Source organism: Narcine bancroftii, chromosome 1 (genome assembly GCF_036971445.1).
Source record: "Narcine bancroftii isolate sNarBan1 chromosome 1, sNarBan1.hap1, whole genome shotgun sequence".
Taxonomy (NCBI): Eukaryota; Metazoa; Chordata; class Chondrichthyes; order Torpediniformes; family Narcinidae; genus Narcine; species Narcine bancroftii.
The window spans coordinates 211,210,576-211,233,182 of record NC_091469.1 but is presented as its reverse complement, the minus strand read 5'-3'; positions in this window follow the sequence as shown (position 1 = coordinate 211,233,182).

Sequence of the window (22,607 nt, the reverse complement as noted above, 5' to 3'; positions counted from 1 at the left end):
TGAAATTCATAAATGTTAAATTCTGTGCACAGTGTAAGAATTGCCTGCGACCAGTGAACTTGGAGGAGTGAGAAGTAAGATTGGACTATGAATTAAAGAACTTTTCTGAACTTGCACATACATTACATACAAGTGGGCTGAGAATAAAAGGGGGTTAAGTTAGCTTAAGTGAAGTTAATAGTGATTCACTCTTTATTCACTCATTATTGAACATGAATGTGACTGATAGCTGATCAGTGAGGAGCATAAATCTTCTCCCAGCCAGGTAGGGTCTCCAGTGCTTTACAGCTTCTACAATGGCTTGAGCCTCTTTTTACACCGACGCTGATGGAGCTAAGTTTGAATTCATGTTGAGGGAAATGGCCACCTAGCCTTTTCGCGCCATTTCCTCACTTCCACCCTCTGTCGGTGTATCGCGCAGCAAGTGGGTTCAGATGAATATGGGGCAGATGGCTTGGGGCTGGAATCAGATCCAGGAGTGGTGCAGGCTGTGGAATTCCCTAGGCTTCCCCTCACCCAATATTCTTCCTTGCCACAGCTGGAACACACTGAGTCTTTAGCCGGGCAACGTGATTGGGGGTGCTGGCCCTTACTGCAGAAAAAACATTCTTTAGCATGGGAAGTGGCAGCCATTAGGGCAGGGGTAGCAAGAGCTGCTGGTTCTTTGAAGGGGTCACCTGGGTGAGCAAGCTTGCTGGCTTCGAGGTCGTCATTCTCGAGCTTGGCCTGTTCCAGTGATTTGGCCAGCTTGACGTGGCTAGCCAGGTCCTTCTTTCCCGACTCGAGCAGTTGCTCCCTCATGTACCTCGAGCAGACACCTGTGACTAGAGTGTCCTTGATCTGTTCTTCCTCATGAATGCAGCCTGTAGCTGCTTCATACCTGTACTTCTTGGCAAGCGTCTACAGATCCAGCAGGTAGTCATCAATGGTCTCTCCTGGCTGCTGGTGGCATAGAGTGAGTCGGTGCCTCGCTAGGACCTCGTTCTGCGACTTTAGGTACTGAGCCTTCAATACCTCAATAGCAGTGTCATACGTAGAGCAGTCCCTGATGACTGCATGCCCTTTCGTTCCTACCCTCAAAACGAGTGCAGACCTCCTGAGTTCATCGGTGTGGAAGACGTCTCTGGTCGCATTCAGGTAGACCTGGAAACAGTCTAGCCAGTATATGAACTCCTCCACCGCGTCAGGTATTTGAGGGTCCATCAGTAGTATACCTGGCTTAAATAGTGCTTCCATCATTAGGGAATAAGCTAATAAAATAGTAGCGTGAATAAAAGCTCTCACAACTGGAGAGAGAACAAACTCTTTTATTAGTTTATAACTAGGGATAGGGTTCAACAGTAGTCTTCAGAAGGGTTCTAGGTTTAGGTGGGAAACCAGGGTTTTATGTGGGTAGATGGGTTCAGAGCCGGGAGGCGGGGCCAGCCATCAGTACAACACCCTACAATGAATCCCAGTTCACTGCACAGAGGCCACATTGGGACCACCGGATACAGAAAACTACCGCCTAAAGAGTCACAAATGAAGTGTTCCTTTACTAGGAAGGAGAGCTTGGGGCCCAGCTAGTGGTGAGGAGGAAGGTGTAGGTGCATGCTCCAACAGCGTCCTGCAGTTCAGACAGACAAAAAGCTCTCAGGCCCAAAATGTTGATTGCCTTTTGCTTTCTATGAATGCAGTATAACTTGCTGAGTTTTCCCAGCACCTTTGTGTCTTGCATCAACACCAGTCTCTGCAAATTTTCTTATTTGACAACACTCCAGGAGTTATTTCAAGCTGGAATTAACTCATGGTTCTTTAACTCAGTCTCTCAATGCAAATGCCTTTAAGGGAACCAGATCTGATAGGAGGGAACATGACATCATATGCATGATATTAATATGCAGTTTGAATGTGAATCTTACTGCTTTTTTATTGATCCAAATGATAAGAGAATTTATATTGAAGCTCTCATATATCTAACAATTAGAAATACTTGCACAAAATAAGATCAGAAATGTGATTGGGTTTGAGATGCATGCAGGAGTTTCCAGACATAATTAAATTTTTGAATTTTACATTGGTGAAACTTTTGCCCTCAGTTAATAAACAGGTTTCACCATTTGGCACTGACCAGAATGTTTCTTTCCTTTGAAATTTCTGTATATTTCTTCCAACCTAATAATGTTTATTCTCCTCAAACCACGTAGTTTATAAAATAAACAATAAACCTTGCTAGACTTCCACATGGCTCTCTTTTTTTTTTCCATTATTCATTTTAGGACATTAAACCCAATTGCAATCTTTACAGAATATAAACCTTATTTAATTTTCAGAAAATAAAGAGAAAACTTGCTACTTTCTAATTTGTGAAATATTAGCTTCCCTTTAAATCGAACATTTATGATCCAGTTCATTATTACAATGTCATGTCACTGAACTGGTAATATAGGATTGGATACGCAGAGAAGTGCTCCCAGCACAGCCAATAAGCCCTTTCGTGCCAATCCTTTACCTGGAGGCCGGCCACAAGGGTGGAGTGAAAAACATAAACTTTCTTCTGCGTCACATTCGCTTTGTAGCGCCCTCCGGATCCGATGGATCACCCTTTATAAAAACGCGGCAGAGCAATGGCTGACTTCCCGACCCATAATCCCCCATTGCAGCTGGAACTGCTCTGTGTTTTCGAGAACCAATCAAGCTGCATGGGGAATTATGGGTCAAGAAAACAGGACAGCCTTGGTGTGTTCCTTCATGACTAAATCTCAATAAATCATCAGCTCAAGCATTTTGAGCCACTGCTGAGTGACCCCAAAGGTCAAGTGGCCCAGTGAGTTGGCGGAGCAGCTGGCGGGGCTGTCACAGCATGCCCTGGCCTCCCCTTAAGGCCCCAACCCCCCAGCCCCCCCTGCACTGACAGCTCCTGATGCCCTGACATTCCCTGCCGGCTGCCCCTGTTCTGATGGCTCCCACAAGCCACCTCTGCCCTGACGACCCCCACTGACTGCCCCTGACCTGAAAGCTCCCGCCAGCCATCCCTGGACTGACGGCTCCCACCAACCACCCCTGGCCTGATGGCCTCAACCAGCCAACCCTGCCCTCACAGACCCCTCCCTGACTGCCCCCACTGGCCACCCCTGTCCTGATGGCCCCTGCTTTTATGGCCCCCACCAGCCCACCCCTGCTCTGATGGCCCCTGCCATGATGGCTCCAGCCCAGACAGCTCCCGTTGGCTGCCCCTGTCCTGACAGTTCCTGACGGCCACCACTACCCTGACGGCCCCCGATCTGACAGCCCCCGCTGGCTGTCCCTGCCCTGATAGCCCCTGCCGGCTGCCCATGACTTGATGGCCCCTGCTGGCTGCCCATGACCTGATGGCCCCTGCCTTGACAACCCCTGTCCTGATGGTCCCTGCTGGCTACCCCTGTCCTGATGGCCCCTGCCAGCCATCCCTGATGCGATGGCCCCTGCCTTGACAACCCCTGTCCTGGCGGCCCCTGTCCTGATGGCCTCTGCCCTGACAGTTCCTGCCCCTAGCGAGCTGCTTGCAGCGGCTGTACATTCATGTGAGGCAGCAGAGCGCAGCGCTCCACCGATGATCCTTCCCCGAGAGAGATTCCATTCAGTGCCTTGGAGCTGGCCACCGCCCATTCATTGAGGTGAGTCTCCCGATGTAAGGGCGGAGAATCCTCTCCTTTACATTCGAGCTTTTTCCACTGTCAGCAACTTAAGGATTCCTGTGTGCATTCAAGACTCAAAGCATCCTACAAATCACTGCTGATTTGCAGCCTGGGGGTCCATTGCTACGTAGTGTGAGAGTGGACTGGTAAATAGATGCCAATCATGATGATGGGGTGGTGAATTGGATTAGTAAATATGCAGACGATACTAAGATAGGTGGAATAGTGGATAATGAAGAAGGTTTGCAAGGATTGCAGAGGGATTTGGGCTGCTTAGAAAAGTGGGCTGAAAAATGGCAGATGGAATTTAATGCTGATAAGTGTGAGGTGCTTCATTTTGGTAAGAAGAATCAGAATAGGACATATGTGGTAAATGGGAGAGCATTAATGAATACAGAAGAGCAGAAAGATTTAGGAGTAACGGTACATCGTTCCCTGAAGGTAGAAACTCACGTGAATAGGGTGGTGAAGAAGGCTTTTAGTATGCTGGCCTTATCAATCATTGCATGGAATATAGGAGTTGGGAGGTGATGTTGAGATTGTATAAGACGTTGGTGCGGCTTAATTTGGAGTTCTGTGTGCAGTTCTGGTCACCTAATTATAGGAAAGATATAAACAGAGTGGAGAGAGTGCAGAGAAGATTTACCGGAATGTTACCTGGGTTTAAGCATCTAGAGTATAGGGAGAGATTGGACAGATTAGGTCTTTATTCTTTGGAGCGTAAATCCCCTCTTCTTTGGAGAGGGGATTTGATAGAAGTATTTAAGATTATGAAAGGGATGGACAGAATGGATGTGGATAGACTATTTCCGTTAAGAGGAGGAAAGATTAAAACAAGAGGACATGAGTTAAGAATTAAGGGGCAGAAGTTTAGAGGTAACATGAGGGGGAACTTCTTTACTCAGAGAGTGGTAGCCGTGTGGAATGAGCTTCCGGGAGAAATAGTGGCGGCGGAGTCAATTGTATTATTTAAGAAAAGGTTGGACAGGTATATGGATGAGAAGAAGATGGAGGGTTATGGGCATTGTGCAGGGAGGTGGGGCTAGAGAGGGGTGTTTGGTTCGGTGCGGACTAGAAGGGTCTAATGGCCTGTTTCCGTGCTGTAATTGTTATGTTATATATTTACAATGGATAACTGCATGATGATGCCAAATTAAGTTGAAGATGATTTTGTGTGTGCCTTCAATGGGTGGCTGCAAAAGACATATATTAAAGGCATTTATTATTGCTGTTTTTTAAAGTGTTTTGACTCACAGCAATTTTAAAAATTTTATTAGCTTTCTTTTATGTGTTTATTTTTTTATTTTAGTAAAACTTAATAGTGTGAATCATTGGGAACATATTTGGATTATTTGACAATTTTGGAGAGGAGAGGGGGTATGATTTTGCTGGTTGTGAAAATATTTTTCTCTCTTTATCTTGGACTCGCACTTCTACCCCACCTTTCATCCATGTTCCCTGGCTGTAGAGACAGAGCGGATTCATAGAATTATTTGAAGGATACCGTCAAAGAGGTGCTGTGGCTTCTCTGAGCCAGACAGCCTTGGTCTGTTCCTTCATGACTAAATCTCAATAAATCATCAGCTCAAGCTTTATCTCAAGCATTGCATTTTAGGAAGGATGAAACATCTTTGGAAAGAGATTCCAGTTTGGAGTGTGGTACAGAGGAGCAAAGGTTTTTCTCCTTAATGCACACAATGCTAATAAAAAAGCACTTAAAATCATATCTAATCTAATTAGATAAAATGCTTCCAATTGATGAAGAATTAATATAAAATAGGAGCAAAATAAACAAATACTGTGGCATGAGGAAAGACTTTCTGTGCTGTGAGTGGTTAGGATTTGGAATTCGCCATCTGTTTAAAATGGTTTAAAACCAGTATATTGCAAAAGAGTGAAAAGGGACATAAAATCCAAGAACATGGGAAAAATAGATGCATGGTTTGTTCTTCTCAAGCCAGAAAGTGGGATCATGGACCAAAACGCCTCCTTCAACACTATATTTTTTTATAATTGTTTCATTAAATTATTCCACAAAATATGCAATCTATTTTTAAGCATGGAAAGGTTCTCCTCTATATCCATATGTACATCCATGTTGCGATCTGATTGGACTGGAAAGTCATGATTTGCGTGCCTCTACCATAATTTCCTAACAGCATGGAATAATCAGGTTGTCCCAAGAGTTTAGAAACTCAACATGTCCATTGAGGCAGCATTCTATGTTTCAATGCATTTATAAAGGCATCAGGATATGTTCTTTAAAATATATGGAAGTTATTTTTTTTGTGAGACCAACAGCCCCTGTATTATGAGTGTGGCAGGTGTATTATATTTTATATTATATAAAAATAAGTTTTTAAAAGAGGTAGATTGTGGGGGCTTAGCATGTAGGTCACTTCACAAAAGACATCTCATTTAAAATGCAAGAGCTTTGCTCAAGCCAGACAGTCCAGGCTCCAAGAGCCTTTGCAAAGACAATAAAAACTGCTTTGGGAAAGAACTTAAAAGGGCCCAAGTGCTGATAGAGATCTTTTAAAGATTGGGTTTGGAGCCCTGCAAGGAGTTCTGCTTTTGAAAGCAGAAAGAAAGAGAGAGAAAAGACCAACAGGTTTCTTCTCAGAAAGAGAGAGAGAGAGAGGACTGACTTCTGCAGTGGCTTTTGGAAGCATATTTGAAACCTCATTTTGAAGATGGGTTATGTGTTCAGCCTGTTGAAAACCCTTGTGGTCCTTACAAGACGAAATGGCTGGCTGGAGTGTTTTCCCCGAAATAAGGGAAACAAGAGGTATCGTTTGGAAAATCCATGATGGGGCAAGTTTCTTCGGCAGGACACTGAAGTGATTGATGGAAGTAAATCAGTCCAACGAGCCATGAATCACTCTCTGAAACCTACAAGAACCTTCCTGAGCAGAAACCTTTAAGAACCAGGGCCTAGTGAAAATTTATAAATGTTAAATTCTGCATAGTATAAGAATTGTCTGATACCTGTGAACTTGGAGGAGTGACAAGTGAGATTGGACTGTGAATCAAAGAACTTACCTGAACATGCACACATTACATATACCTGTGCTTAGAATTAGAAGAGGGTTAAGTTAATAGTAATGTTAGAGTTTGATCCTGTTTTTATGTTTAAGGAAAATTAAAAGTAACTTTTGCTTAAGTGACCATTTGTCTTGATGAATTTCTATTGCGGCTGGATTTTGAGGTCCTCTGGGTCCATCAAATGACATTTGATTTCCCAGAAAACAAAGCTTTGGATTGTGGTTTTCCATCACATGAAGTGCATTAGTTTGTCCACGTCAAAGAAATGCAAATTGAAGAGAAAATTGATCTTTACATTTTTCCTCACACAAATTTCATCAGAGAATTTAAAAAAAAATTAATTCTTTATTTTTGCATATTCTGTTGAGGCAAATTTCTGTTACCCAATCTCCTGTCGTACAGTGGTTCTGTATTTATAAAGCGTCTGTGGGGTTCATTTTAAACTCACGAAAGAAGATGAAAGGATGTTGAAAGCTAATTTGAATTATGCTTGCATGAAAACAAGGCTGACAAAAAAGTAATGGATGAGCCAAAAGCATTCCTTGTGAAATGACTGTTGCCATCAGATAGTGCAGAATGTTTTCAGAGATTGGTTATGGCCAGAATTATCACGTACCTAAGTAAAGATCCGGAACCTACTGTAATTCACCTACCGTCACAATCGCTCCACAGCAGCTGCAGTATCATTGGGCTCTCCAGTCATCTCTGGATCACCTAGATAACAGCAATACATACATCCAGCTACCCTTCATTGACCACAGATCAGCCTTCAGCACCATCATTCCCTCAGTGGCTAGTCAATAAGGTCTATAACCTGGGCTTTTGCCTCCGCCTCTGCAACTGGATCCTTGACTTCCTCATCAGAACTTCCCACAGTCAGTACGAATCTGAAACAACATCTCCACCTCACTGACGATCCACACAGGCGCACCTCAAGGATGCGTGATTAGCCCACTGCTCTACTGCCCACTGTGCTGCACCAAAGCTGTGTGCCTTGGCACAATTCAAATAGCAGAGGAGAAGAAGCCGTCCTTGTGCCTCTGGCTGTTCATCGTCAGGCTCCTGTGGTCGGAATGAATTGGAAACGTTTCCTCCTCTCTGATGATCAACACAGGCACACTCAAGGAGGCGGGTTAGCCCACTGCTCTACTGCCCACTGTGCTGCACCAAAGCTGTGTGCCTTGGCACAATTCAAATAGCAGAGGAGAAGAAGCCGTCCTTGTGCCTCTGGCTGTTCATCGTCAGGCTCCTGTGGTCGGAATGAATTGGAAACGTTTCCTCCTCTCTGATGATCAACACAGGCACACTCAAGGAGGCGGGTTAGCCCACTGCTCTACTCCCTCTACACCCACAACTGTGTGTGGCCAGGCACAATTCCAATGTTATCTGCAAATTTGCCGAACACCACAGTTACCGGCAGAATCCAAGATGGCAATGAGGAAGCGTACAGTAGGCAGATAATAGATCAGCTAAGTGAGTGGTGTCACACCGATAACTTTGCACTCAACATTAGGAAAACCAAGGTGATAATTTTGGACCAGGAGAAAATCAGGAGAACATGAATCAGTTCTTGTGGAGGGGTTAGTAGTGGAGAGGGTAAAGAACTTCATATTTCTGGGTGTCATCCTCTTTGAGAATCTACCCTGGATCCTCCATGTTGATGCAATCATGAAGAAAGATCATCAGCACCTAGTTTGTGAGAAGTTTGAGGAAATTTGATAAGAACTCTTGCAAATTTCTACAAGTGTCCCATGGAGAGCATCATTGTCTGGTTTGGAGGGTGCAGAAAAAATACTTCAAGAGTTGTTAACTGACATTATGGGCACCAGTATTCACTCTATCAAGGACATCTGTCTTAACAAAGCAGTCTCCATGCTCAAGGACTCCCACCACCCAGGCTGCAACCATCAGGAATATGGTACAGGAGCCTGAAGATTAGCACTCAGTGACACAAGGACAGTTTCTTCCCCTCTGCCATCAGATTTCTGAATTGACAATGAACCACAGACACTGCCTCACTTCGTCCTATTTGTTGCACTATTTATTATTTTTTGGAATGTAACCTATAGCAATGTTTACACTACAACACTGTTGCAAAATGAATTGCATGCTATGTCCATGGTAATAAATTCTGATTCTGAGATATGGGTGGGAGCTTATGAATTAGTGACAGATTGCAATCATAGAGACAGTTGGTGGTGTAGGGAGAAGATTAGCATGGAAATTTCAAAAGGATGTGGGGAGTGCATAAAAAAGAGATCAAAAGCTTCTGAAAAGAGTTTGTGAGTGCATCTCAGGGCCTCAATGTCCCTTGTAAAAAATTACATCCCTGGAGCTGCCAAATGTTCAGAAGTCAAAACAGTAACAGCTATATTTAAATACAGGTGTCAATTAAAGTCCTTCTTTAAATGCATTCCTCAAGTGTTCTGCTGCCAAGAAAGGACTTACACAAAGCACGGTTCCAAGTACGACAATAAATTGCTGATAAAAATCAAATCCATGTTCTGAACAACCCCTCCACACCCCTACGTATTGGATGGGATAATATTGTAAGATTGTAAGATGTATTTCTGAGAATAAAATAGGTCATGCAGTGTTATTGTTAATTAAACGTCACAGTGAGCTGTTTTAGTGATGTAAGCATTATTTATACTAATGCTGTTAACATCCATATTGTAGTATAACTTGCCACGGCTAACATTAATTAGCTTTATTTGATAGAACAAAGCATTTTATATCAGGATCTATTTGCCTCATATTTCAGATTTATTTCAGAGTACATACATGGCATCACATACAACCTCGAGATTCCTTTTTCCTGTGGGCACAGTAGAATTACCATTAATTGATAGTGCAAAAGTTAACTGTACACAATGTAAACATGTAAACAAATAAAAGAACTGTAAACAGACAACAAATGTAAATAACCTGACTGAGCAATAGAGAGAGAACAAAGAAAATCAATAAAGTGCACAAGTTAGAGTCCTTAAATGAGTCTATACAACCATATAATAACTGTAGTTCAGCCCTTCTAGTCCATGCCAACACCTTCTCCCACCTAGACCCATTGACTCGCACGCTGTCCATAACCCTCCATGCCTCTCTCATCCATATAACTATCCAACTTTTCCTTAAATATTAAAATCGAGCCTGCATCTACCACTTTGGCCAAAAGTTCATTCCACACTCCTATCACCCTCTGAATGAAGAAATCCCCCCTCAGTTTTACCCTAAATTTTTCTCAATCTATATCCTCTTGTTTGAATCTCCCCCACTCTCAATGGAAAAAGCCTGTCCACGTTGACTCTATCTGACCCCCTCATCATTTTAAAAATCTCTATCAAATCATCCCTCAATCTTCTACGCTCCTGGGAATAACGACCCAGCCTGATCAACCTTTCCCTGTAACTCAAACCCTGAAACCCAGACAACATTATTGTACATTTTTTTCTGCACTCTCTCCATTTTGTTGACATCAATTCCTGTAATTTGGTGACCAACACTGCACACAATTTTCCAAATTTGGCTTCACCAATGCCTATACAACTTCAACATGACATCCCAACCCCTGTACTCAATACTCTGATTGATGAAGGCCAACATACCAAAAGCTTTCTTCGCCACCCTCTCTACATGTGACTCCACTTTCAGGGAATTATGTACCAGAATTCCTAAATCCCTTTGTTCTACTGCACTCCTCAATTGTCCACCATTTCACATGTATGACCTTTGTTGATCATTCCTACCAAAATGTAACAACTCACATTTATCAGTATTAAACTCCATCTGCCATCTTCCAGCCCACTCTTCTAACTGGCCAATATTCCACTGCAAGCTCTGAAAACCTTCCTCGCTGTCCACAACACCACCAATCTTTGTATCATCTGCATACTTACTAATCCAGTTTCCCACCCTATCATCCAGATCATTAATATATATGACAAAAAACAATGGACCCAGAACAGAACCTTAAGGCACTCCACCAGCCTCCAAGTTGACAAACAATTTTCCATCACTTCTCTCTGGCACCTCCCATCCAATCGTTGTTGAATTCATTTCACTACTTCAATATTGATACCTAATACTTGAACCTTCCTAACTAACCTCTTATGCCTTACCTTCATCAACCTTCTTCATAACGTCCTCAAAAAATTTGATAAGATTTGTTAAACATGATCTACCATGCACAAAATGATGTTGACTACTCCTAATCAGTCCCTGGTTATCCAAATAATTGTACTTTGTTACAAACCACATGTAACGAGCACCAATGAACCAGACAGCATTTAATTTTAAAACGTTAATTCTATTTCTCACTCTTAAACTATAGTCTTAACACTTAAACTACCCTTAACACAAGATCTATCCCCAGCTATGTGCAGGTGTCTAGTGTGTGTGTGTGTGTGTGTGTGTGTGTGTGTGTGTGTGTGTGTGTGTGTGTGTGTGTGTGTGTGTGTGTGTGTGTGTGTGTGTGTGTGTGTGTGTGTGTGTGTGTGTGTGTGTGTGTGTGTGTGTGTGTGTGTCCAGGCCATATTCTAGAAAGTTATTTCAAAGTTCATTCTTTTAAATTCCATGACCGTTGAAATTTAATGCCAGAATTAATGTTGAACTGATGTGAAGACTGGAGTTGTGTCTGCTACAGACTCACTAATTCTCCTTGTGTTGCCTTTGAAAAAATTTCCATCCAGACGAGTTGTGGTCACAACACTTCTGGTCCTTTTGTAGGCAAGAATCAAACTAAACGGCTTCCATGAAGGTTCCAAGACCCTGGCACCAGTTTCTCCAAGTAACTTCACTGCTAGTCACACTTAAAATGAAGCACTTTGCTTCCCAAAAAGACCCTTCTGGCACAGGTCAATCCACTGAAGAGACCCACTCATTCACAGAGCAGGCTTTGCTCTGAATTCCACAGAATGGCTGGTCACAAGAGCTACTTTTAAAAAGCTATGTCCTCTCCTGCAGTCAGAATGGTTTTCCCTTTGCAAAATCACAGTGTCTTTGCAAATGTATCGAATTCTGGAACAGACTGTGACAAACCTTCTCTCAGTTCTCCCAATGTATCAAATTATCACTGGGCTGTGACTTGTGTTGTGGTTTTATGAAATGTTAACTGTGACCATTCAGTCCCTCCTGTCTATCATATCCTTTACAGTGATAATCCCATTTCACTAAAATGGGAGCTCGTAAAAATATTCCATCCCTAAGAACACTCTCCATTAATTTACCTATCACCGAAATTAGATTTACTGGTCTATAATTACCCAGTTTACTTTTAGAGCCTTTTTTAAATGGTGGAACAACACAAGCTACCTTCCATTCTTCCAGCATCTGCCCCGTGACTAATGACATTATAAATATTTCTATCAAAGCCCCCGCAATTTATACACTAACCTTCCTCCAGGTCCTAGGGAATATATTGTCAAGACCTGGAGATTTATTCATCTTTAAAATAGCCAGTACTACCTCCTCATTAATCTGTATATTTTCCATGACCCCACTACTAATATTCCTTACTTCACCTGACTCAATATTCCTTTCCTTAGTGAATATGGAAGAAATCATTTAAAATTTCCCCCATCCCTTCTGACTCCTCACATCGCCTACCCCCCTTATCTTCAAGACGCCCAATTTTTTCCCTAATTATTCTTTTACTTTTAATGTACCTGTAAAAACCTTTGGATTCATTTTTATCTTGTCTGCCAAAGCAGCATCATATTTCCTTTTAGCCTTTCTAATTTTTTCTTAATATTTTTCGAACACTTTATATTCCTCACACACCTCGTTAATTCCCTACTCTCTATTCCTATTGTACACATCCCTCTTCCTCTGAACCAAATTCCCAATATCTCTTGAGTCCATAGCCCATTTTCTACTGGCATATTGTCCCAGGAATTAATGGGGAATTAATTGGGACAGGGGCCAGTGGATAAAGAAAAGTCAGCTCGCCAGGGTCACGTGGGTCTTTGATGATTGCTGCTTCCCTCCGCCAGCAGCATTCCCTGTAGATGTACTCAATAGTGGGGAGGGTTTTGTCCGTGATGTCCTGGGCTGTGTTTATTACCTATTGGAGAACTTTACTCTCAGGGATATTGGTGACCCCATACCAGACCGTGATGCAGCTAGTCAGCACATTTTACACCACACCCATGTAGAAATTTGCCTGGGTTTCTGGTATCATACCCAACCTCTGCAAATTCCTGAGAAAGTTGAGGCACTGATGTGCTTTCTTCACGATGCCACTGATGCCATTTTACTCGATAGTAAAAACAAGAGCTATTAGCAGAACAAGTTACTTTTGAGAATTGCTTCCCATGTTCTTTCTTGCAAATTGAATCATTTTTATATAGAAATGGGTGAAATCAAATTACAATTTCCCTATTAAGTAATTAACTCCAGACATCAAATCAACTTTTCTCCATAAACCTAGAAATTAATGCACAACTGTAATTAGATCATACCCTCCATTCAGTGATAGATGTCCTTTTTGATCATGAATAATTCCTTCTGCAGCACCTAGTTCAGACAAACAGACAGCATGCTGCTTTGCTACCCTATTGCATATCCACTGATTCCATGATGAGCCAAAACTCGCCTAAACTAGGTGTTCAAAACTGAACATTCACAGCCCAGTGGGATGTAGAATTACAAAGACTCACAACTGTTTGAAATAAAGAAATTTCCGTCCAAGGTAGCCTATCCCTTATCCTGAAGCCATTACTTTGGCATCTAGTCTCTCCAGATTATTTTGTTCAAATTAGATGTCTCAGTGACATTTCTAATTCTTCCAAACTCTAGAGAACCTAGACCTATTACAATCATGATATCCTTCTGGGATAGTTGTCTCACCTCAGGAATCCCCTTGGATTAAAATAGAACCATGTCCTTTAGTCACCTTGTTTGGTTTTTCATGTGAGCCAGATATACCTCTGTCTCCAACTCAGGAGAAAGTTTTAGCCTTTACCATGCTGAAAGCCAGACGAGCAATTTTAATGAAATGGAAAGATGACTCTTCACCCATCCATACCCAATGGTTACATGATGTCATGTCCTATTTAAGCTTGGGGAAAATTAGATACTACATTAGAGATATAAAGTTTCAATATGCCAAGATGTGGGGCCCATTCAGAAAATATTATTGGAAGAATTAAGAATGTTGAATGTTCCAGGGATTCTCTGTCCGACATCTGGAGGTCATCATCCGATCCACAAGATTGTCTTGATGAGAGGGTACGGGTAGATTAGATTTAGTTTTTAGGTTTATTTTGTTTGTTTTTCATATGTTTTGCTTTTCAACAATTTTTTATTTGGATTAATTTGGTAAATATGGGTTTAACATGGTTTTGATAGATTAATTTAATAACTGTTCCACATGTGGATTAAGGAACTGCCTAATATAGTTCCATCTGTTTTTTTGTGCACTTTTATCTATATGAGATGACTTGTTATGTGCTTTTCTTAAAATTTGTACATAGGTTTATAGGTTAAACTTTAATGAAAATACTTTAAAAAGAAAGGAAAGAATCCCCTTGGTGAGCTTTGTATTTTTCTTTGTGCACTGAGAAAATATCCTATGCAAGCATTTCAGCTATGGTCTCTCCAAACCCCTGTGTAAGCAGAGTAAGGACTTTCATATTTTATACTCCAAGCCCTTTGTAATGAAACTTTACATAGGTTTAAGTTTGATGTGTATCTTAAAAGGCGTGTGATAGGATGATTTGATCATCCATAGCCTGAGGGACTGAAATGCCGTTGCATGTTTTTCTTCCTGATCTGCAGAGTGTGAAAAGGAATACTTAGTGTCTGGATCCAGGATTGGGACGTGGTTTTGGGCATCAGGAATGTCTTAGAACTGATGATTAGGGTCAGGACTTTGTAGTAGGGATAAAGAGGAACTGAGGGCATGGGCAAGGGAAGAGGAGGTAATATGAGAGGTCTCCATTGGAGAATTGGACCATAGCGCACTGGTTCTCAACCTTTTTCTTCCCACTCACATACCACTTTAAGTAGTCCCTATGCCATCAGTGCTCTGTGATTAGTAAGGGATTGCTTAAGGTGTTGTATGGGTGGGAAGAGAAAGTTTGAAAACCACTGTACCTCAATCGTACCTCATTGACTCATTATGTGCATGGTTTCATAACTCCAAAAGAAATGGGCCAATGACAATTTTTCTCAAGCAAAATATTTCAGTAACAATTGGGTCTAGAACAATGATTCTCAACCTTCCCTTCCCACTCACATCCCACCTTAAGCAAACACTTACTAATCACAGAGTACCAATGGCATCAGGATTACTTAAAATGGGGTGTGAGTGGAAAGAAGCCATCAGAGAGCTTGGGGTGTCAGGGATTTTTAGAGAGAAGTTTGATATCCTTGAAAGGGGAGGGAAGGTTGTGGGAGGCGTGTTTGCAAAATGCAAAGGTAGGAAGTAACCTACCTTTGGGGAGGGTAGCAACCTCCCCAAAAGGAATAAAAAAAGGAAATGTTGGGGGGAAAAAAAAATCAACAAATCAGTGAACTGAGAAACAATTGTAACATTCCAGATCAAAGACCCCACATCAGAACTGTTTAAAAAGGCATCAATCATCTCAGTGCCCAAATAAAACAAAGTGAGCTGCCTCAGTGACTATCTCTCAGTAGCACGCACATGTACTGTGATGAAATGCTTTGAGAGGTTGGTCAAGGCCAGCTTTTTTTAAAATATATATATTCAAGTAAAGATCTGGACCAACTGCAATTCACCTACCATCACAATCACTCCACAGCAGATGCAATCTTACTGGCTCTCCACTCAGCTCTGGATCACCTAGACGACAGCAACACATGCATCAGGCTACACATCGTACATCATTATACTCTGAGTACTGGTCAACAAGCTCCAAAGCCTGGGTCTCTTCACCACCCCCACCCCACCACTCCTCTTCAACTGGATCCTTGACTGGATCATTGGATGAACACAGTCAGTCCGAATCAGAAACATCTCCTCCTCACTGGCAATCAACACAAGTGCACCTCAAGGATGTGTGCTTAGCCCACTGCCCTACTCGCTCGTGTGGCTGGGCACAAATCAGATAACATCTAGAAATTTTCCAATGACACCATGGTTGTCGCTAGAGTCGCAGATGGCACTGAGGAAGCGCACAGGAGCGAGATCGATCAGTTAGTTGAATGGTGTTACAACAATAACCTTGCACTCAATGTTAGCAAAACAAAGGAATTGATTGTGGACTTCAGGAGGGGGACATCAGGAGAACACAAACCAGTCCTGACGAGAGGTCAGCAATGGAAAGGATTAAGAACAAATTCTAATTATCAACGTCTCTGGGGTCTGCATGTCGATGCAATCATGAAGAAAGCTCATCAGCGGCTATACATCATGAGAAGTTTGAGGAGATTTGGTATGTCACCAATACCCTTGCAAATTTCTACTGGTGTACCATGGAGAGCATTCTGATTCATTGCATCACTGTCTGGTATAAGGTGCCAGTACAAAGGACAGGACCCTTTCCACCCAGGCCTTGCCTGCCTCACCCTGCTTCCATCAGGAAGGAGGTACAGGAGCCTGGGGACAAACACCCAGAGGCATAATATCAGCTTCTTCAGATTTCTGAATGGACAATGAACCACAGACACTACCTCACTTTCTCTTCATTTTGCATTAATTAATTTATTTTTAAATGTAATTTATAGCTTTACTATTTGCACCTGTCTTCTTTCTTTGGCTTGGCTTTGCGGACGAAGATTTATGGAGGGGGTAAAAAGTCCACGTCAGCTGCAGGCTCGTTTGTGGCTGACAAGTCCGATGCGGGACAGGCAGACACGATTGCAGCGGTTGCAAGGGAAAATTGGTTGTTTGGGGTTGGGTGTTGGGTTTTTCCTCCTTTGCCTTTTGTCAGTGAGGTGGGCTCTGCGGTCTTCTTCAAAGGAGGTTGCTGCCCGCCAAACTGTGAGGCGCCAAGATGCATGGTTTGAGGCGTTATCAGCCCACTGGCGGTGGTCAATGTGGCAGGCACCAAGAGATTTCTTTAGGCAGTCCTTGTACCTTTTCTTTGGTGCACCTCTGTCACGGTGGCCAGTGGAGAGCTCGCCATATAACACGATCTTGGGAAGGCGATGGTCCTCCGTTCTGGAGACGTGACCCATCCAGCGCAGCTGGATCTTCAGCAGCGTGGACTCGATGCTGTCGACCTCTGCCATCTCGAGTACTTCGACGTTAGGGGTGTAAGCGCTCCAATGGATGTTGAGGATGGAGCGGAGACAACGCTGGTGGAAGCGTTCTAGGAGCCTTAGGTGGTGCCGGTAGAGGACCCATGATTCGGAGCCGAACAGGAGTGTGGGTATGACAACGGCTCTGTATACGCTTATCTTTGTGAGGTTTTTCAGTTGGTTGTTTTTCCAGACTCTTTTGTGTAGTCTTCCAAAGGCGCTATTTGCCTTGGCGAGTCTGTTGTCCATCTCATTGTCGATCCTTGCATCTGATGAAATGGTGCAGCCGAGATAGGTAAACTGGTTGACCGTTTTGAGTTTTGTGTGCCCGATGGAGATGTGGGGGGGCTGGTAGTCATGGTGGGGAGCTGGCTGATGGAGGACCTCAGTTTTCTTCAGGCTGACTTCCAGGCCAAACATTTTGGCAGTTTCCGCAAAGCAGGACATCAAGTGCTGAAGAGCTGGCTCTGACCCCAAGTCCAAAGCCCGCTGCGCAGCTCAGACGGCAAAGTCCTCCTCAGCGACAAGATCTCCATCCTCAACCGATGGTCAGAACACTTCCAATCTCTTTTCAGTGCCAACCGCTCAGTCCAAGATTCCGCCCTGCTCCAGCTCCCTCAACAGCCCCTAAGGCTAGAGCTGGATGAGGTTCCCACCCTGGATGAGACATATAAGGCAATCGAACAACTGAAAAGTGGCAAAGCAGCAGGTATGGATGGAATCCCCCCAGAAGTCTGGAAGGCTGGCGGCAAAACTCTGCATGCCAAACTGCATGAGTTTTTCAAGCTTTGTTGGGACCAAGGAAAACTGCCTCAGGATCTTCGTGATGCCACCATCATTACCCTGTACAAAAACAAAGGCGAGAAATCAGACTGCTCAAACTACAGGGGAATCACGTTGCTCTCCATTGCAGGCAAAATCTTCGCTAGGATTCTACTAAATAGAATAATACCTAGTGTCGCCGAGAATATTCTCCCAGAATCACAGTGCGGCTTTCGCGCAAACAGAGGAACCACTGACATGGTCTTTGCCCTCAGACAGCTCCAAGAAAAGTGCAGAGAACAAAACAAAGGACTCTACATCACCTTTGTTGACCTCACCAAAGCCTTCGACACCGTGAGCAGGAAAGGGCTTTGGCAAATACTAGAGCGCATCGGATGTCCCCCAAAGTTCCTCAACATGATTATCCAACTGCACGAAAACCAACAAGGTCGGGTCAGATACAGAAATGAGCTCTCTGAACCCTTCTCCATTAACAATGGCGTGAAGCAAGGCTGTGTTCTCGCACCAACCCTCTTTTCAATCTTCTTCAGCATGATGCTGAACCAAGCCATGAAAGACCCCAACAATGAAGACACTGTTTACATCCGGTACCGCACGGATGGCAGTCTCTTCAATCTGAGGCGCCTGCAAGCTCACACCAAGACACAAGAGAAACTTGTCCGTGAACTACTCTTTGCAGATTTGCACCTGTAATGCTGCCATAAAAACATAATGTTCATTCTAATTCTGCTTCTATATTTCTACTTGGAAAATAGCTTTGTATGATTGACAATTGAGATGAGTAGGTTGTGGATCTGTTTTGTGTGGTTAAACAAGGTGGAAGTTCACAGCATACAACTTTTATATGGGACAATGGCGAGAGAACAGAATTCAAATTATTTTCCTTTGTGAATTTAAGTAACTTTTTCCAGATCATTAAACTGCTTCATTCTTCTTTTAAACAAAATCTCTTATTAGAAACTTGAAGGCTTCTCACAGAGCTGAAATTATAACTAAGAGTCTGTATATTGGCAGCAGATGCTCAATATATTCATGAAGTCTAAAAATTTCCCATCCTGAAGGAATTAAGTATTGAATTTCCTCCATAAGTTTTAAAGCATCTCAAAGGAATTAAGAATAGTCAGTGCCTGGTTTGAAACAATAATACATCAAGGCCTAGCTTCTGTGTGTTCTGCCAGCCTGACAGAAATGGCAAAGTCCAATCACTTTCTGAATATACTGCAATGACTAGGTTTTGCAGCACTTTATCCATTTTTTAACCAGATATAATCCAGTGATGTGAAGGGAGGATACTTATTTCAATAGTTCTTAGTATAGCACAATCCTACTGAATTCACAAGATCATCCAGATTACAGGGCATTTATTTTATTATTATTTCACACAGAACTGGTTATTAACTGTCCTCTGAAATAAATATTTCAAGGCATTTAGCCATATGGAACCAATGATTAAATGCCCACATTTGAACTGTACACCCATCTCATTCCAGTGAAGCAAGCTGTGCAGCGACTTCATTCCAATTAAATATAGTTGCTTAGAGGTTAAGTTCAGCTTTGTCTGTGACGCTTTTCTTACATAAATCAGTAATGAAGCCCAGTTGAATTTTCTAAATCTTTAATAATAAACGAAAAGGGGTAACATCTGCAGAACACTAATTAATAAGTATCTTTCCGTTATAATGTCCCTATAATATTCTTATTTAACGGTCCACGCATAGTAACTTGTTATTTAATGTTGCGTAGCGAAGCGGTCGACAGAAATTATTGCTGCCTAACTCATCTTCCTCAAATCTCCAACTGACAACTCGCATGAGGGAACCTATATTTAAATACTCACCAAACTCCCACCCACGCATGCTGTGATGCACTGCTGCAGCAGTGAGCAGACACAAAACTCGAGAAAGACTGTGCAACAGGCTTTATTCAGTTAAAAGTCTCTGCTACAGTGGTAGCTGTACTGGTGGCTCCTGAGTGACTGGCTTGGGAGGGGCTGGCTCAGGATTATATCCCGGGTGGTTGATTGACAGCCGGCCAAGTAGAGTTAGGTCTATTCACGTCGGGCGCCGCCTGCAGTAGACTAGTGGTATATCACCACAGGTTCTTCTTTGTGCACATGCTGGCCCCGACTCCAACCGTTTGCTGCCAGAGCCAAACCAAGCCCGCATGTGTCGATCCAGTCCATGGCTCATGCGCACTGGCAGACAAGCTGGCTCTGGTCCGCCTACCCACCACACTTGTAGCCACTAGCACTCGCGCCCACACACAGTCATCAACACAGGCTTGCACAGCCTACTAACCTCTGGGACACTGACGACACCCACAGAGATCAACGGGATCCCGCCCAACAATAGGTAAGAAGCGAGCCTTTGGCTCTTTCGTGGTCCCTAATTATTATAATACCCTTTGGCTATAATTATTTTTCATTCTTTTTCATTAAACATATTATAGTAAACAATACTTGAGGAGAATAGAATCCAGAATCAAAACAGGAACAATCAATATATTGCAATAAATAATAGAATGTATAACATTATAACATAATGTTATCCCTTTCTCCTCAATTTGGAATATTCAAAAAATAGGAAAAAAATTATTAAAACCTCATCTAACCTACCAAAATAAACAAATAAATACCAGCAACAACAACAAAAAAAGCCAGGCAGCCTAACCTGAGAGTTCACTGCAACAGATCAATACAAACTATTTATCTGGTTTTGCCAAAAAAAAACCCAGAAATCCTAAACAATATGGAAGCTAGTCAAAATATAGATTAATTCATATGAAAATAGTTTATAAAATGACGCCAAGTCTCTTCAAACTTAACAGAGGTATCAAAAGTGCAACTTCTATTTTTTTCTAAATTTAAACATGACATAACTTGAGAGAACCTCTGTATCAAAGGAGATGAATTAGGATCTTTCTATTTAAATAAAACGGCTCTTCTGGCCAACAATGCACTAAATGCTACAACCCGATGTGCAGAAGTGGAACTCGGCCTACCTCGGGAACTACAGTTCCAAAAATATCAGTCTGTGGATTAGGTTGCAAACTAATATCCAGAATAATTAACAAAATCTTGAAGGCTATAATTATCCTACAGTACACAACTCTGATTATCCAAGATATCCTCATTTATCTGATTTTTTATAAAGAAATTTGGATAAATGACGATATCCAAAACAAATTAGAAATCCTCATTTATCTGAAATATTTTCAGAGCTGAACTGACCTCACAGGTTGAAAAAAAGTTCACTTGACATGAAATTAGAATGACGATTGGCCTCGTTTCAGGTAACTCTCTCCCCTCTCTCTTTCCATTTTCTCTTTACCTTCCCGACACTGACTCTGAGCCCACCCCTTGGCCTACAGCCACACACTGGATTTCCCGATGTGCAAGTGCGGTAGGACTAGCAGGGGAGGATTCGGAGTCAGGACTCTGGTGTCGGGGTCGGGAGCTCCAGTGACTGGAGAGACAGGAGCCTGAGACTCACTAGTGAGTGTTCTACCAGCCCAGGAAGGCTCTCCAGGGATCAGCGGCAGTGGTGCGTAAGAGTCAGGGATTGGCTGCAATTAGGAGGTCTTGGAGATCGGCGGTAGCCAGCATTTTTTAGGTTAGAATTAAACATTATTTTGATGCTTAAAAAGCCTTCCCTGTTGTTTGCTGTTGTTTAAACACAGTTGCAAGTGATTTGCTGCTACTGGGCTGTTTTTAAAAAATGACCAGTTCTCCAAAATAAAATGTTTATCTGACATGGGCCCCGGTCCCAACCATTTCGGATAATTGGAGTTGTACTGTAATTACTATCATAAAGATAAACAAATACAGTGCACAGAATATATCAATATCACCAGCAAGATGTAAAGAAAGGAAAAGTCAATGATCAAAACTGTCAGCTTCATGTAAAAGTCAGATTGTCTTCAGCCTGTCATTTGGCTTTCTTTCTTGATTCAAATTCTTCCTGAGAACCAGATTTAGAAGATTGATCTGATCCTCTCAATTTTAACAAACAAATCTCTAGCCTTCACTGCAATGGGTTTAATCATCTTTTTTCTTTCTTTTCCACAGTTAATCATAAAGTAAGATTCAAAACAACATTGGTTCTTCAAACTCCTCAGCAGCCACAGCCTTTGTGGAATCCTTCTGTATAAAAGAAAACTGGTTCCATGTATGGCTCCTACAAATCTCTTAAACGAGACCTGCAGCCTTTTCAACCACTCTGGCTACTATTGGCTTTTCCTTCAATTACAGACCCAATTTTGTTACTTCCATGGCTTCATGAATTCTATCTCCAATTGTTTCTCCTATTATAGTTTTCCATTATATCCATCTTCTGAGCTAACAACTCCTGTGTTTCTTTAACTTTTTTATCAGTTTCTTCCAATTTTCTTTTTAAGTCATCCACTTTCATTTCTACGGCTGTTTCTTGTTCTTCCACCTTGTCTAATCTTTTCCCTATTTCTGTTATGACCAGCTCTGATCTACTCACTTTTTCTTCTGTACTTTTCATTCTTCTTTTTATTTCACTAAATTCTCATGTCAGCCATTCTTTTAATGCTTCCATATATTCTTGAAATGTTTTTTAAATCTATGTACTGTCCATTCACTTTATGTTCTATTCCTCTGTGCAAAGCTTGATGTTATCCTTCTTCTTCTTCTGTGTCTGCTCTAGGGTTTGTGTCTTCTACTTCTCTTCCTTGTATCTGTGTCTCTTCTGACTTTCTTGTTGGGCTGCTTGTCTCAGTTTGTTGGGGTTTTTTTAAAGGTGTCTTGATGTTGGTCCTCTTCTTCTGGTCTGGTTATCTGTTGTGTCTCTGGTTTCCTTTTTTCATTCTCACCCCTCCCGTCCCCATTATTTTCTGTATCTTCCCACTGGGAGCCCTGCTGTCAGGTCTTTCTCAGCTGTTTATGCTGTAGAGTTC